Source organism: Cheilinus undulatus, linkage group 24, assembly GCF_018320785.1.
Source record: "Cheilinus undulatus linkage group 24, ASM1832078v1, whole genome shotgun sequence".
Classification (NCBI taxonomy): Eukaryota; Metazoa; Chordata; class Actinopteri; order Labriformes; family Labridae; genus Cheilinus; species Cheilinus undulatus.
Window position 1 is genome coordinate 19884547 of NC_054888.1, and position 18178 is coordinate 19902724.

General features: G+C 39.7%; 1 long non-coding RNA gene across 1 annotated transcript in view; it reads left to right on the forward strand.

The window, feature by feature from the left end:
- The first annotated feature begins 335 nt into the window (after window positions 1-335).
- LOC121506215 overlaps window positions 336-18178 on the forward strand; it is a 100514-nt gene continuing 82671 nt past the window's right edge. The window contains exon 1 of the long non-coding RNA XR_005991626.1: window positions 336-432. This is a non-coding gene — a long non-coding RNA (uncharacterized LOC121506215). The remainder of the gene's footprint in view (window positions 433-18178) is intronic.

An 18178-nucleotide genomic window follows, 5' to 3' on the forward strand; every position in this document is an offset into this window, starting at 1 on the left:
ATGTGTTTTAAAGACAAGCTTATTGCAGTTTTGTCATTGATTTGTTCTAAGTAGGAGCCATACACTTTGATTATTGATGTGTTCTGGGTTATCATAACTGCAGTTATACTTTATTAGCTGTGAATGATGTAAATGATTACAGTTTTTATTTTAAACCCAACATGAATAAATATCAGGCATCTGATTCCTTGAAAAGGATCGAAAGATGAAGCAAGGCACTGAAGCAGCCAACGCTGGGGTTGAAGTCCTAAAGAAAAGAGTTGATGTTGGAAGTTAAATCCTCCAGAGAAAGTCACAAACTCATTCAACTGTCTGTTCTCTTGTTACTTTTTTCACAGGAGCCGTCACTTCTGCCTGGAGCCTCAGCATCATATCAGTGTTCACAAGATGTCCCGCCCTCTTGTCAGCCTCCACCAATCAGTGGCTCTTCAGGTAAGTTAAACTCAGTTAACTGTGATGTACAACTTTTTCATTAGGCCTTTCTTATTTTATTGAATTTGTGTACAGTGTTGTCAGAATGTTTTCAACTTAAAAAGTACCCACAATGTTCAGCCCCTTTCAAAATATCTTTGACCTTTACGTTCAAAGAAAAAAGATGGTCACATATTTAAGGATTATACTTGTACCTCCTTTCAATTATGCTGTAATTTCCTAAACAAAAAGACTTATTACAACGGATGAATATTAAAGTGGTGGAATAGAAACACAGGTCAACACCAAACTTTTACTAGACATCTGTAATCAAACAGAAGAGGAACCAGGGCTGCAAGAAGCACTGGAGGATGGCACTTTATCATGTTTTATCTGTTAATACGCAGCCTGGAGGGCACTTAATCATTTTTATCCAGTGATACACACCCTAGAGGGGACTTAGATATTTTTTTGTTGGCTGGAAGGGCACCCTTGGGCACCTCAATATGTTTTCTCTACTGGAGGGGCACCCAAGTGGGCACTTTACCATGTACTGGTAAAGTGCTACCATGTATCTGTTGAAAGACACCCTAGAGGTTACTTAGACATTTTTTGTTGGCTGGAAGGGCACACTTAGGACCTGTACTATGTTTTGTCCACTGAAAGGACACCCTAGAGAGCACTTTATCACGTTCTGTTGACTTGTAGGGCAGCCTAAGGCACTTAACCTTGTACTATATGTTGATAAGCACACTAGCGGGCACTTTATCATGTTTTGTCTGATGATAGAAACCTCAAAGGGCATTTTATCATTTTTTATCCACTGGAAGGGCACCCAAGAGGGCACTTTACCATGTTTTATCTGTTGATAGGCACTCTAGAGAGCACTTTACTGTGTTTTGTTAAGTGGGAGAGCCCCACAGAGAGCACTTTGTCATGTGCTGTCTACTGGAAGGCATTCTAGAGTACACTTAGTGATGTTTTGTCCACTGAAAAGAATTCCATAGATCGCACTTTATCATGTTTTATCCGGAGACAGGACGGGCATCCTAGAGGATCCTTCACCGTGTATTATCTGTTGATACGCACAATATAGGGCACTTCATAATGTTTTCTCTACTGGAAGGGCACCTTAAGGCATTTTACCATGTTCTGTCAACTGGAGGGATACTGTCAAGTGGGCACTTTACCACGTTTTTCAAGTTGAAGAGCACCCTAGAGAGCACTTTACCATGTTATGTCTATTGAAAGGAACCCTTGAGAGAGCTTTATTATCTTTTGTCTTCTAGAAGGTCACCCAAGAGGACACTTTACCCTGTTTTGTCTACTAGAAGCCTACCTTGATGGGGTTTCAGGGTGAACACCCTAGAGGTCACTTTATCATGTTTTATCTGAAGACAGGCACATTAGAGGGCACTTTATTATGTTTGGTCTGATGACAGGCACGCTTAAGGGCACTTTTTCATGTTTTGTCTGAAGACAGGCACGCTAGAGGGCACTTTTTCATGTTTTGTCTGAAGACAGGAACACTAAAGGGCACTTTATCATGTTTTTTTCTTATGATAAGCACACTAAAGTGCACTTTATCATGTTTGGTCTGGTGACAGGCACATTTGAGGGAACTTTTTCATGTTTTGTCTGAAGACAGGCACACTAAAGGGCATTTTATCTCATTTTGTCTTATGATAGGCACGCTAAAGGGCACTTTATCATGTTTCGTCTGGTGATAGGCACACTAGAGGGCACTTTATCATGTTTATCCACTGAAAGGGCACCCAAAATGGCCCTTTACCTTGTTTTATCTGTTTATCGGCATGCTAGAGGGCACTTTACCTTGTTTTGTCAAGTGGAAGGGCACTCTAGATGCCACTTTATCATGCTTTGTCTGTTGATAGGCACTTTAGATGACATAATCATGTTTTGTCCAATGGAAAGGCACACTATCTTTTGTGAACTTGGAGGGAACACTGGATGGCACTCTAGCATGTTTTGTCAAGTGGAAGAATGCCATAGAGAGAACTTTATCATGTGTTGTCTACTGGAAGGGCACTCTAGATGCCACTTTATCATGTTTTGTCTGTTGATAGGCATTTAAGATGGCATAATCATGTTTTGTCCAATGGAAAGGCACTCTATCTTTTGTGAACGGCAAGGGAACACTAGAGGGCACTTTATCATATCATGGCCACTGGAGGGGTACCCTTAAGTAGCATGTTTTGTCAGGTAGAACAGTACCCTAGAATGCATTTCAAGTGTTTTTCCTCCTAGATTGGCACCCTAGAGAGCACTTTATCGTGTTTTGTCAGGTGGAAGAGCACCCTGGGGCACTTAATCATGTTTTGATGAAGAAGAAGAGCAGCTTGTGGAATTATTGCAACAACACAGGTGCCTTTATAATGTCTCACTGAAGATGAGTCGAAGTTGCCGCATGTTTGTTTTTCTTCTGGAGTCATGTTTGATCTCTTTCTGTGAGATCTTGTGCACGTGTTGATTCTCCACTGTGGATCTGTGTGTATTTGGAGGGTTGTTGGCTTTCCTTGTTTCTATCAGATCTGGAGTAGATTCTCGATCTGCTTTAGATCTCATGTTGTCTGTCTGATCTAAACCGGTCCTCACACCTCTGTCTCCTCTGAGCTCTGGCTCCAAGGTGCACTTTAATCCTGGCCGTTCTCCTGCTGCATGCTAACAGCGGCCTCATTAACATAACAAACTTAAACGCCCTATATAAATAATACGTTCACACAAACGCCGTGCAGCTCAGCTGACACTGCTCAGGCAGCGCCTCCAACATCTGTTTATGAGCACTTTGCCTAATGATATCATCCGATATCATTAACTGTGGCAGTGTGTGCCGCAGCAGCAGGTGCAGCTGTTTCCCCCCCTCCACCGCTCACACACACACTTGAAGAGAAAAGATTCACAGTCTCCTCCACCCTGCGAATCGCCCAAACCACTCATTAGGACAATTTTCCTCAACAAAAAAAGCCTTCCCTATGATTTCAATCTGTATATCACCTGTAATTGTAGTTTTTAGCCAGCGCCTGATTCCATACATTTAGCACGGGTAAACTGCAAGCATTGGAAGCACGCCTCTCTCCGCGGCCGCCAGCTGCACGGGCTGTTTTTAGATGGCAGCAGCTTTCTGTGGGGAGGCTCTCCGCGGCCTCCGAGGGTTTGTTTTCAGAGCTTTGTTTCCTGACTTGGTTCGCTCTGTTTGGATGTTTGAAATTACAGAAAATTATTATTTCTGACAGCCACAATGAGGCAGCGTCCTCGTCGTGACCGGAAGGCCACGTTCGGGGTCGTCACAGGTTCTGGTTTTGATGGTTCACATCTGTAATTAGTCAGATGTTTGATTTCAATGTTGGGGAAACTCAGAACGATCTGCAGCGTTGGCTCTGGACTCACAGCAATAACAGTATTTACTGATCCAGACAAACAACACAAACAGACCAGACACAGCTCTGGGTTTACATTTAGATTTAGATTGAGCACTTTGGTGCAAATTACATACATTTTAATAACTTAAGCAGCTGATTTTTTGATGTTATTTCTGAAGTAATTTATACAAAAAGTGGATGTAGCATCACATGCTAATTGTGGATGACTATTTTCTTCCTCAAACTTGACATTTTAGTAGGTCACAGGCGGAAAAAGTTGAGAACCACTGAGTTAAGATAAGAGATAAGTCATCCCCTTTGTATGAATTGGCCATATTTGCAGGAGCCATCTTTGTCTCTGTTTTGTCCTTTCATGTGGATTTTTGTGCTTCTACCATGGGTCACTAACTCTTTATAAATAAATGTGCTTCCTCTTGCTCCTCTGACCTGTTGACTACGGGCTCTGCTACATCCCATTGGCTCCCATTATGACTTTTTGTCCATGTAGAGAAAGGAAATACGGTCTGGCATTAGTCTGGCGTCAACACGGAGGATTTTATTCTGAAATGTAACCCGATATTTTAATTTGGTTTCGACGACACTGTGCCTCCACCTTTCAGAAAATGTGTCCCAAAACAAGCCGTTCACAGATTTCCCCTCATGATGTCATGTGGGGAGTTAGCCCCGCCCCCATTTGTCTGGGAGATTGATGGTTCAAATCCCAGTCAGGTCCTTTGGATAAAAGCATCTGTAACATTGTAACCTAAAGGAGTGCCACATCCATTTCCTTAGAGGGGTGTGGTCAGGGGCGGAGTCAGACGGATCAGTAGCATTTAAAGCCACAGACACAGAAACAGCTCGTTCTGAGAAGGGCTGAAACAGAGCGGTTTCTAGACATGCAAAAATCCTATATTAGAGTGTTTCATCAGCATGAAACTTCACAGGCATGTTTGCGGGACCTCTGAGACCAATTTAAACTCATCTTAAAAAAGGTCAAATATGTCCCCTTTAATTTTCCATCTCCTGTTTACATCACCTGTAAAGCACAGGGATATGAAGCTATCGACTTAAACTACAGCTAAAGCTATCATTGACCACTATGTGGAGCTTCAGCACTGGACATTTTAGGCATCATTTCTTAAAAACAACATATCAGAACACCTGAAAACCATAAAACAACACAGTTACATCACTTAAACAACAGGGAAACGGTTACTAATTTGAACAATGGACAAATTAGCTTAGGACAGTGGCAGCTATTGTTGACCACTAGGTGAGCTTCAGCAGTGGACATTCTAGGTTTCATTTCTTAAAAGCATCACACCGAATCATCTGAAAACCTAAAAGAGATAGAGTAAATAATACAAACTATGGGCAAATGACCTTAAGACAGTGGCGGATATCATTGACCACTATGTGGAGCTTCAGGATTTGACATTTCAGGCTTCATTTCTTCAAAATGACACATTTACATCACCTAAAAACCATAAAAAATAGTGTTACTGATCTATCAATCTGGACATTTCAGGTTTAATCATTTAAACCGTGGGCATAAAGAGGTTAGGACAAAAGTATTGGCTCACCTGTCTTGACTCGCATATCAACTTAAGTGACATCCCACTCTTAATCCATAGGGTTTAATATGACTTTGGTCCACCCTTTACAGCTATAACAGCTTCAACCCTTCTCGGAAGGCTTTCCACAAGGTTTAGGAGTGTGTTTATGGGAATTTTTGACCATTCTTCCAGAAGCACATTTGTGAGGTCACACACTGATGTTGGACGAGAAGGCCTGGCTCTCAGTCTCTGCTCTAATTCAAAGGTGTTCTATGGGGTTGAGGTCAGGATTCTGTGCAGGCCAGTCAAGTTCATCCACACCAAACTCTCTCATCCATGTCTCTATGGACCTTGCTTTGTGCACTGGTGCACAGTCATGTTGGAACAGGAAGGGGCCATCCCCAAACTGTTCCCACAAAGTTGGGAACATGGAATTGTCCAAAATCTCTTGGTATGCTGAAGTATTCAGAGTTCCATTCACTGGAACTAAGGGGCCAAGCCCAGCTCCTGAAAAACAAGCCCACACCATAATCCCCCTCCACCAAACTTTACACTTGGCACAATGCAGTCAGACAAGTACCGTTCTCCTGGCAACCCCCAAACCCAGACTTGTCCATCAGATTGCTAGATGGAGGAGCGCGATTAATCACTCCAGAGACCACGTCTCCACTGCTCTAGAGTCCAGTGGGGGCGTGCTTTACACCACTGTATCTGACGCTTTGCATTACACTTGGTGATGTATGGCTTGGATGCAGCTGCTCTGCCATGGAAACCCATTCCATGAAGCTCTCTACCACTGTTCTTGAGCTAATCTGAAGGCCACATGAAGTTTGGAGGTCTGTAGCGACTGACTCTGCAGAAAGTTGGCGACCTCTGTGCACTATGAACCTCAGCATCCACTGACCCCGCTCTGCCATTTTACGTGGCCTACCACTTCATGACTGAGTTGCTGTCATTCCCAATCGCTTCCACTTTGTTATAATACCACTGACAGTTGACTGTGGAATATTTAGGAGCGAGGAAATTTCACAACTGGACTTGTTGCACAGGTGTCATCCTACCACAGTACCATGCTGGAATTCACTAAGCTCCTGAGAGCGAGCCATTCTTTCACTAATGTTTGTAAAAACAGCCTGCATGCCTAGGTGCTTGATTTTATACACCTGTGGGCATGGAAGTGATTGGAACACCTGATTTCAATTATTTGGATGGCAGAGTGAATACTTTTGGCAATATAGTGTATCTATGACCACTATGCAGAGCTTCAGCTCTGGACATTAATGCTTTATTTCTTCAAAATGACACGTTTTAACCTACTTAAAACCACAGAGAAATAGAGGCAGTAGTTGGAGCTATGGCCAAACCAAGCTTAAGGCAGTGGCAGCCATCGTTGACCTCTCTGCAGAGCTTCAGCACTGGACAATTAATGAAGAAAGCAAAAGAGCTTAGGCTGATGTTTATTATCTTTATATTAACTAAAGACAGTTGCTGTTTCTTCCTTTTTTACAGAGAGCATTTTTACTTCTACTCTGCATCCGTTTTTGCAAAATTTTCAATAATAAATGCTTTTTACTTCTGTTATTAAGGGTTAAATCTCCTGATTAAGATCCCATACAGAAATCAGCTGATCCTGGCTGTTTAAGCCGTGATTTAAGATCAAAATTAGCATCTAATCATTGGTCACTTTTTACTCTAAACTGATATCACATTGCTTCTTGTGCGTTTTTTTCTTCTGTGAATCTTGAGTTTCTCACCCTGACACTTCTGCCCAGAGTCAGACATGTTTGCACCCAGAGGACGAGTTTTTGATTTGCAGGCAAAGACCCCGACTCTGAACCCGCTCTGAGCGGCGAGGGCCAGCAGGAAGCAGCGGGACCACACACAGAAACCGTGTAGTTCACTATCTACACCAGTTAAAACAGAATATTGGTATTTGATGGTAGAGCTTTGACTCCCTCCCACCACTTTTATTTCTTCCTTGTTTTATCTTTTCTCATCTTTACGCTTGTTAGAACACAGAATGGAGAGATCAGATCCATGCATACGTGAGAAAACTCCTCCTCCTCCTTCCAGCTGTTCTCTAAATGTTGATTACACAAGACACAGGGGGAGCCTCCTCCTCATCCTCCTCCTCCTCTAACCGGTAGCCGGGCGATTTCCCCCACAAGCAGCCTGAGCGGGCCTGGCTGACCTGAGGTGCTCGGTGACCTGGAGGTTGAGGGTCCAGAGAGGGCGGCGGCCCCGGGGCCTCTTGGCTTGGCTCTTCTTCCCCCTCGTTTCCTCCTCCCTCGCTCCGCTCTGCGAGCGGCACGTCTCAGGACGGGAGACACGGGTGGAGACAGCAACGGCCCCGGGACAACTGGCCGAGGAGGCGAAGGGGAAAATAAAATAATCCTTAAAAGTCGGCTCGGCTGTCGAGATGCTCGGGTAACTTTGTGTCAAGTGAAACGGAGACGGGGGAGAATTAAAAGTGAGATGATTTTTATCGGAGGTGATTTTGTTCTGAGAAGAGTGGTGAACATTTTCAGGCTCTTCTCCGGCAGGAGGAGGAACAAATAAGGCATGTGTGGATAAAACCGGCATGTAGAGAATCCCTTAAACTACTCAGAGGGGATTCCAGACCTTTTATTTTTACATCTTTATAGACGTAAAAGTGCCTAAACTTTTCTTATTGCACCTGCAGTTTTCTTAAGCCTGCAGCAGTGAAGCAGCTTTAACAGCTGTGACCTTCAACAAAACTCCGCAACCAAAAGTTGTTGTATTCTCCCTCGGTGACTCCTGATGTTCACATAAGAATGCCAGAAAATAAAGAAGGATCTGAAATAACTTTAATGAAAAAAATAGTGAAATAATTGTGTGAAAGGGCAAAAAAAGTGTGGCAAACTGGTGAAAAGTGGTTACAGAGTGGCGAAATGGGCTACAGTTGTATAAAGGGGCAAAAAAGAAAAACGATGGGATCAAAGCAGCAAAAAAATTGGTTAAGAAAGGCAAAAAGGGGCAAAAATTGATGGGAAAAAAATGTTAAAGCGGTTAAAAATTGGCAAAAATGGGCAAGAAGTAAAAAGAAGGTTTTAATAAAACTGGCAACAATGGGTTACAGATGCATACAGGGGCAAAAAAAGGCAAAAAATGGGCTCAAAGCAGCAAAAAAACTGGTTAAGAAAGGCAAAATGAGGCAAACATTGATGGGTAAAAATGTGAAAAGCGGTTATAAAGTGGCAAAAATGTGCAAGAAGTTAAATAATTTGAAAAAATAGTGGTAACAATGGGTTACAGAGGCAAAAGTGGGCAAATAAAGGCAAAAAGGTGATAAAGCAAAAAAAAAAAGGTAAAGAAAGGTATAAAAATGGCAAACATTGATGGTAAAAAAAAAAAAAAAATAGGAAAAGCGGTTAAAAAAGCGACAAAAATGGACACCATAATAAAATGGTAAAATTTGGGCAAAAAGGGGATAAAGCAGCAAAAAACGGCAAGAAGCAAAAAAATGATTGATGGGAAGAATTGTAAAAACCAGTAAAAAGTGGCAAAAATGGGCAAAACATAAAATAATTGGAATCAAAGTGGCAACAATGGGTTACAGAGGCAAAAATTGTATTAAAAAAAACAGCAAAAAAATGGGCAAAGAACACCAAAAGTTGGCAAACATTGGTGGGAAAAAGTGGGAAAATTGTACAAGAAGTTTAAAAAAATGGAATAAATGAGGCAACAATGGGTTACAAGGGCAACAATGGGCAAAAAGATACAAAAAGGGGATAAAGTGGCAAAAAATGGGTAAGAAGCAAAAAGGGGGCACAAATTGATAGGAAAAAATAAGAAAACCAGTTAAAAAGTGGCAAAAATGGGAAAAACATAAAATATTAGAATAAAAGTGGCAACAATGGGTTACAGTGGCAAAAATTGTATAAAAGCAGCAGAAAAGGCAAAAATTGAATTTAAAAAAGGAAAAAGTGGCAAACTTGTGGGAAAAAGTGGGAAAAGCAGAATAAAAGTGGCAACAATGGGTTACAGTGGCAAAAATTGTATAAAAGCAGCAGAAAAGGCAAAAATTGAATTTAAAAAAGGAAAAAGTGGCAAACTTGTGGGAAAACTGTGAAAAGCGGTTAAAAACTGGCAAAAATGGGCAAGAAGTAAAAAATAGGATTTCAAGTGACAACAATGGGTCACAGAAGCAAAATGGGGTTAAAAAGCTGCACACATAAGCAATTTGAACATCAGAACCCAATAATAGTTTTTCACACTTTTCAGCTCTAAAACGATGTAGCTGTTAGCTTAGTCAGGAAGCTAGCACCAATGCTACTGATCCAACACACATGCATGAATGTCATCAGTAGATCACAGCTGGGGAGGGCCCAGTCTCTGGGTTTGTCAGGGGCCCGGCCAACTCTGTGGGCGGTCCTGCGTCACAGATAACAACTCCAGCTGCTCAGATAAGCTGAGGCTGAAGAGCACATAGCCTGTAGCCAAGGCTTGTGTTGCAAAATAATCCCAAACACAAAGTGAGAAAAAAATGCTTCAAAAATTTGGTATAGCATGCAATGGAGCCAACATTGTTTTGGGGCCCATTTAAGCATACTCAGCAGCATACTGAAGGCCCTGCTGTCAGCATTTAGAGGATATTATTAAACCCTTGCCTCCAGAAATGATCACCGATCAACAGTGAGCATCTATTGTTACCTCTTATTGCATATGTGTTACATATAATGCACATCTACTTCCCTGAATATTCTTTATGAATCAAGTTCAGGCATTAAAATGCCTAAATAGCCCTTTAACTTGTTCTAGACTGATCATGATATGGAAAAAGTCGCCAGTACAGATGTAGCTGAATTAAAACAGTTCCACCTGATCAAGCCACACCGACTCCAGCCTTCAGTCTCTTCTACTCCGTATGTGAAGTTACACAGGGAACATCTTGGCCCGATGGCATGACGGAGTTTAATTTTCACTCCACAAATCTCCTAATGGGCAAACTAAAGAGATGTGTGTGCTTCAGCAGCCTGAGGCGGGAGACAGCCGAGCCTACGTTCAGCTAATGATCGACCTAACGCTGTTCTCCGAATACACGACGGAAAAAAGAGAAAAGTAAGACATCGAGAGCAGAGAGGAGCCGCTGCTGATTTATGCCGTTTTAAGTACAATAATGTGGTGAAAGTGAAGCTTTAATAGCTAAAGTGTGGACCAACCTTATTTTATAATATCATAAAGAATCAGAGGCATTATTGGGGGTGGAATTTATGCGAAACATTGATTATTTTTATTCAAATTCTAACCCTGCTGCACCTCGCTTTTCATGCACACAGTATGCTAATCATCATAGTGTCAGTATACGTTTTTAACAAGATCAATGAATGCATTTTCAACCAACAAACATGATTTTTATCATCTAAACTGTCAGTTTTCAGAGTAAGAAGGTGCTTGATTAGGCATGTCACAGTCTCTGCAGCACATGCAGATGACTTTTCATCATTCTAATTGAAATTATTCAACATATATGAGATCTTGATCCACTTTTTGAAATCCATTGGACCCAGAATGGATGAATGCATCATGCCTTCTTTTATTTTTATGCCTAGTATTGTGTGTCGTCAGCCCAATGCCTGTTTTACACTTCCACAGGAACACAAGTGGCTGGACTTTGATTTGCGGCAGCTTCACTGGTGTTGTGTAGGTACTATACTGGATATAAATGGACACAGCAAAGTGGAACAATTCCTACAGCTTGCTCTACCCAAACAAAGCCTCTACTTGTGATAGCACTGTGTATTTAGAGTCAGATGTCCAGCTAGATCCAGAATTGAGCAGAAGTTAGTTCATTAATGTTCTCTACAGTTTCTTCCAGCAAGTGGGAAGTCTTTGGGAGCAGGGGTCAACTTTCTGATGAGAGCAAGGCCCTCTGTCTTTCTGGGGGCAGCAGAGTTCTTTCAATGTCCTTTAGATTCTGGGGGTTGTCTGTAGGTCATGTTCCTTAATGTTGAAGAAAGGAACGAGGGGAAAAACTCTCAGTGCTAGACCAGGTAGCTTCTAAACTTAAGCTGAAGGTGGGAAAACAAAGCAAGACAGTGGGGGGCAGCTGGGCTGCTGCTGGGAAGTGTAAGGTCATGATATAGCAATGGGGAGGGAGCCAGAAGAGCTTTTCTAGGTTAGTCCTCAGGTCTCCTATCAAAGAGGAGAATGTGTCTTTTTTACACCTGAAGTGAAGTGCTGACAGGGCTCCTGGGACGATGAGTCAGTCGTTTTTTTATGGCTCTTTATCTGACAAATTCCTACAAATCTACCATGACTCAGGCTTCTTCATGTCATTGAAGGAATCTTTGATTTCCCACACTAATGAACCTAACATATTTGTGCATTGATGTGTCAGCATCACTGCAAATATGACTCTGTAGTGCAACTTTTGTGCAGGTTCCAGGTCCTGCTGCCACATTTACTGCTTTTTGTGAAAACAATAAAAATGTAAATTAGTGTATTTTTTTCATGAGACAGGTACAATGGCCTGGTAGTGCAATACGACATTGCAGTGTCTGAAACACTTTTACAAAGCTTGAATCAAATTTACTTAAACCTAAATATCTTTTAAGTTTTATGAAACACATTTAAATTTTACAGAACAAATTTGAAAAAAGTCAGATACAAAATTTCAGTCTGAAACACTTTCAAACTTGTAACAAACTTGTAACAAACCTGAATGTTCAATATGAGATTACAAAGTCCAAAACACTTTATCGAACCTTGAAACAAATTACAATGTCGGATACAAAATTAGAAAGTCTGACACACTTTTACGAAACTTTAAACAAATTTACTAAGTATGACACAAGATTAGAAAGTCTAAAACACTTCTACAAAACTTGGAACAGAATTTCATATTTAGTAACAATTTTGAAAGTCTAAAAGACTTTACAATATGTACAACATATTAACAAAGTTTGATACAAGGTTAGAAAGTCTAAAACACTGACAAAACTTGAAACGAACTTCCTTAGTCCTATACAAAATTACAAAACTCGAAAGAAAAATCTCAAAGTCTGATACAAATTAGAAAGTCTGACAACTTTACGAAACTTGACACAAATTTACAAAGGCCGATACAAGATTAGAAAGTCTTAAAAGCTTTTACAAAACTTGAAACAAATTTACAAAGTCTGATACAAATTTAGAAAGTCTGAAACATTTTCATTAAACTTGAAACAAATTACAATGTCGGATACAAATTTAGAAAGTCTGAAACACTTTCATTAAACTTGAAACAAATTTACAAAGTCTGATACAAATGAGAATGTCTTAAAAGCTTTTACAAAACTTGAAACAAATTTACAAAATCCGATACAAGATCAGATAGTCTTAAAGGTTTTACAAAACTTAAAACAAATTTACAAAGTCCAATACAAGATTAGAAAGTCCTAAACACCATTACGAAACTTGAAACAAATTTACAAAGTCTGATACAAGATAGAAAGTCTGAAACACTTTCATTAAACTTGAAACAATTTTACAAAGTCTGATACAAATGAGAAAGTCTTAAAAGCTTTTACAAAACTTGAAACAAATTTACAAAATCTGATACAAGGTAAGAAAGTAATTAACACCATTACAAAACTTGAAACAAATTTACAAAGTCTAATACAATATAGAAAGTCTAAAATACTTTTACAAAACTTGTACAAAACTTACAAAACAATGTTTGAAGGTCCGATGTAAGATTACAAAGTCTTAGATACTTCTACAGACGTCATTTGCAAAGATGTTTTCACATTGTTATTTATTTTATGAAATGTAAAAATAATTCTGGTTAATTTACATTTGTTTCAAGATTTGTAAAAGCAACTTACTTTTTCCTTATTGCATTTTCAGCCACCATAGGCAGGTGCCTAGGAGAGGAATGAACCCCTAAGAAATTAAAAAAAAAAAAAAAACTCCACTGGCAATGTTGTCAAGGTCTTAATATGAAAATGTTGCCAATGTTTGGAGTTATTTGCACACAGAATACAGAAAACAAGAAATGACCTAAAAATGGGTGTCTAGGACTTCTATTTTCATTGTCAAACAGGCATCAATGTTGTTTTATTTTTCTTAAATCATAAAAAATTGCATTCTGGGAGGATAAACAGAACAAAACAGGGCAAACTGCTGCAAAGTGAGGCTTGATTTATTAAATATACATCCTGGATGGGATGTCAGGCAGCCTTTCACTTAATTTCTCCGCTCTGCAAGTGAAAAAAAGAGTAAAAAGTAGTTTTGAGTTGACGGCATTACCATCAGTGTTCATTCAGCATTCAGCGCCTTCATCGGCTGTCTGTTATTCTGAACTTCCTGCTGCTTAATGTATGCTCGCTGTGCATTCGCACGACCTGTCTGAAGTGATTCCTGACGGCCTTGTTTAATTAGCCGCGTGTGCGTGTGTACTTTTATACATATTCATCACCGGCAGATTTCAGCCCCATTGATGTTCTAATTGATTCAGACGCTTTTTTAATTCCTGCCAAAGAAGAAGACGAGAATTTCAATGACTCTGCAGTTTGGGGTTACAGGAGGAGGGGGGGTGTGTTCATACCTGAAGAGACGTTTGATTTTGTCGCTCTAAAGAGGAAAAGAGGGACAGACGCTGCTTTGTTGTTGCTCTTTCACCACTAAATTACACATTTAGGATTTATTAAGACAAGAAACAACTTTCAAACCCGTGAAAAACCTCCGTGGAGACGTGCTCATTACACCGTAGCCTCGGGCCGTTTTCGACGCCTCGAATGCATCCTTTTCTCCCCTCCTCTGCCTGTTTTATGCGCCGCAGCGTTGCCGTAATGTCACAGCGGTTTGTTCAAAGCTGCAACAACGATTTGGGCTCCCAGCAGGTGCCGCCATGATGTCTGTTCAATTATTAAAGTGAGGGCCACATGGATGCATTACAGCCGCCGCAGCCATTAGATAAAAAGACGACGGCTCCTGACATGCTGCATATTTCCTCTCCGCCACCGCCGCTGCAGCTCCTTTCTTCTTCTTTTTGTTTTATTCATCACCGTTCTTCTGATTTTTTCTGTCTTTTTTAAATGCATGGAAATATTAAAGAGCCATTTGTTCCCTTTCAGCGTTGTGGGCACAAGAGCTATCGTGATCTTTTTGATTCCCGCTCGTCAAACTCGAGGTCACATGGAGTCGTCTTCTCCTCTTTTTAAACTCCCGCCCCCCCTGTCGGCCCCAATCTAACCATGAAAACGGCCTTTGTGTTGATAAATAAATCATGCCTTGGATGCAGAGTTAAACCTCGACACCAGCGCTTCCAGCAGCCTCAGATGTCCACGCTTTGATGACGCTGTAATGACCAATCGATGGCGTCGCGGCGCCCTTTTGTTGCTGCATCAAACCCGCACTAAAAGACGTAACCTATGAATTCTTTATCTGTTATTTCTGCCTCTTTCCTCACTCCAAACTTAACTTTTTGTGCTGGAGTGTGAGCGGGCGGCAGCAGAAAATGAAATGCAGGGTCAGATCCAGGCGAGGAGACGCGTGTTTGTTAAGCAGAGCGGTTTAAGTCAGCGCGTGTGTTTTCTGACAGATTCTGTGTGCAGAGCATGATGCTGAAATGTAGACGAGAAAACGCCGCAGCTGCCTCGCCGTGTTTCATGATGACATGATAGTCGTATGAGAAATAATGTTGGTTTGAGTGTAAGAGCTGATTGACTGACAGTGAACACAGAGCATCATAAATCAACAAAAACAGACAAGAGAGAGAGAAAAGTTTTCTAACTTGGTGCAATGTTTCACATGTTGGTGCAACATGTAGAAATCTGCATGTTGTTGGAATTACAGGCAGCCATATTCTGATCAGGATAACCCAATATTTGTTGTCAGGATTAGCAGAAGTCTGTTCACTGCTACTGTATTGCTCCCTAAAGGAACAGCAGCGCATCTAACATCATTTATCCGAGGAATAACCCAGGCTGGTCTCCTCATCATTCAGAGCATCCAGCAGGCCAACATCTGTCTTCCATTAATAGAAATAATAGAAAAAGGGCAATGTCTTTTGTGTACAGCAGTGTGAAGCCTTCTTGCCCAACGGGGGCGGAAGTCCATAAATGTTTGACGCCACATGAAAGCTTTGGATTGTTCGTGAACATTAACTTCCATTTCCTTTGGTAGCTAAATGTCTCTGTGTGCTTGATATCTGCTTTTATTCAAGGAAATAAATGCCTGGGAAAATGCCTCACTTCTTATGCACACATACACTAATTAATCTACTTACCATACATGTTGCTTATTTAACTATTTCCTATACTCAAATGCTGCAAGTAATGCATCCATCCACTGTAAGATGCTGTAAGAAAGCTCTCTGTGGTAAAATTACTTACCTTCAGTGCATATTTGCACGTATTAATCTACTTATCAAACTTGTTACTCATGTACACTATTTGCCTCACTCAGAGGCTGCAATAAGGCTCTCTGTGGTAGCCATTCATTTTTTGCTACTTTTTAACTGCTTTTCGCCATTTTTAACTGTCCATTTTTTGTCACGTTTTAACAGCTTTTTCATCATTTTTTACCAGTAATTTTTGCCAGTTTTAACTACATTTCATCATTTTTAATTGGCCATTTTTCGTCACTTTTTGACCACTTTTCACCATTTTTAACTGTTCATTTTTTGTCAATTTTAACAGCTTTTTCGCCATTTTTTACCATTAATTTTTGCCTGTTTTAACCGCATTTCACCATTTTTTAACTGTCCATTTTTTATCTTTAGGACCACTTTTCAGCATTTTTAACCGTCCATATTTTGTCACTTTCTGACCACTTTTCACCATTTTAACTGTCCATATTTTGTCACTTTTAAACTGCTTTGTCACCACTTTTTACCAGTCATTTTTGCCGTTTTTAACTGTTTTTCACCATTTATTACCCTCCCGTTATTGTTTCTTTTTAACCTCTTTTCACCATATTTAACCATCAATATTCACCACTTTTTAACTACTTTTCACAATTTTTAACTGTCCATTTTTGCCAGTTTTTAACCACCCTAACAATATTTTAACTGTCCATTTTTTTGTCATTTTTTAGCCACTTTTCACAATTTTAACTGTCCATTTTCACCATTTTTAACCACTTTTCACAATCTTTTCCTGTTCATTTTTGCAAGTTTTTAAACACTTTTCACAATTTTAACTGTCCTTTTTTTGTCACTTTTTAACTGACTTCGCCATTTTTTACCATTCATTTTTGCTGGTTTTTAACCTCTTTTCACCATATTTAACCCTCCATTATCACCACTTTATAACCACTTTCCACAATTTTTTTACCGTTCAGATTTGCCAGTTTTTAACCACTCTAACACTATTTTAACTGTCCATTTTTGTGATTTTTTTAACCACTTTTCACAATTTTTTACTGTCCATTTTCACCCCTTTAACAAATTTTTACTGTTTTTTTTTTTTTTTGCCATTTTTTACCATTCATATTTGCCAGTTTTTAACCACTGTAACACTATTTTAACTGTCCATTTTTTGTGATTTTTTATCACTTTTCACAATTTTAACTGTCCATTTTAACCACTTTTGAACCACTTTTCACAATTTCTTTACCGTTCATATTTGCCAGTTTTTAACCACTCTCACACTATTTTAACTGTCCGTTTTCACCACTTTTTAACCACTTCACAATTTTTTACCAGTAATTTTTGCCAGTTTTTAACCACTTTTCACGATTTAAACTGTCCATTTTCATCACTTTTTAATTGTCTTAGTCATTTTTAACCATCCATTTTTGCCACTTTTTAACTGCTTTTTGACATTTTTTAACTATTCATTTTTTCCAGTCTTAACTGCTTTTCACCATTTCTAATTGTCCATTTTTGTAAGTTTTAATGGCTTTTCATCATTTTTTACCATTCATTTGTGCCACTTTTTAATTGCTTTTCGTCATTTTTTAACCATTCATTTTTCCGGTCTTCAACCACTTTTCTCTGTTTCTAACTGTTCATTTTTGTAAATTTTAACGTCTTTTCACCATTTTTTACCATTCATTTTTGCCACTTTTTAACTGCTTTTCAGCCTTTTAAAGAAACTCTCCTCTTCGTTCCCCCTTATGGGCGGCCTTGACTGGATGCATCACTGAAAGTAATGCGCAGTGCAGTCCTGAGCAACTCAACAACCATTAAACATGTAAAATATATTCTCAAATGTTGTTTAATGAAAAGCAGAATCTGCAAAGTTTCTCAAATATGTTCAGTTTATGTGCTATTTTGCCATTTTCTGGGTGGTTCTACTATACAAGACGATTATTATCAATCTTATATTTGTTTGGTTAGGATAAATACTGATAATATTTAACTATTTTTCATTAAATCAGTAAAACACCTTGATAATACGATGGTGGTTTTGTCCAAATTTGACAGTCTTATTAAGAAAATTATGCTTGATTTAGTTAACAGCTTACAGTTTGATTTGGTGTCTGAAGTGTTTTTCAGTGCTTTTCACTTTTGTCTGATCCTGAACAAGTCAACAGTTTTTTTAAAATGTGAATCTTGTTTGACAGTCACATTTGTCACAATTAATCTTTCTTCGTCTGCTCCTTTCAAACAAACCAAATAAAAATCAGACGGCTTGACAAGAAATCAACAAAATGTTGGACGATAAAAGTTAATTAAAATTTTTCCATGTTTCTTTTCCATCTTTTCAGAGTGAATAAATAATTATTGGGGTAGTCCGAGGCCACAATTCCAAGTCTCCACTCCCACACCAACACACCCCAACCTCTCCTCCTCTTCCTCCTCCTCTTCCTCGTCTGATTCGTCGCTGTTCGTTCTGAACATGCCAACAAATCCTAATTGCACCGCTCACTCTCTCTCCT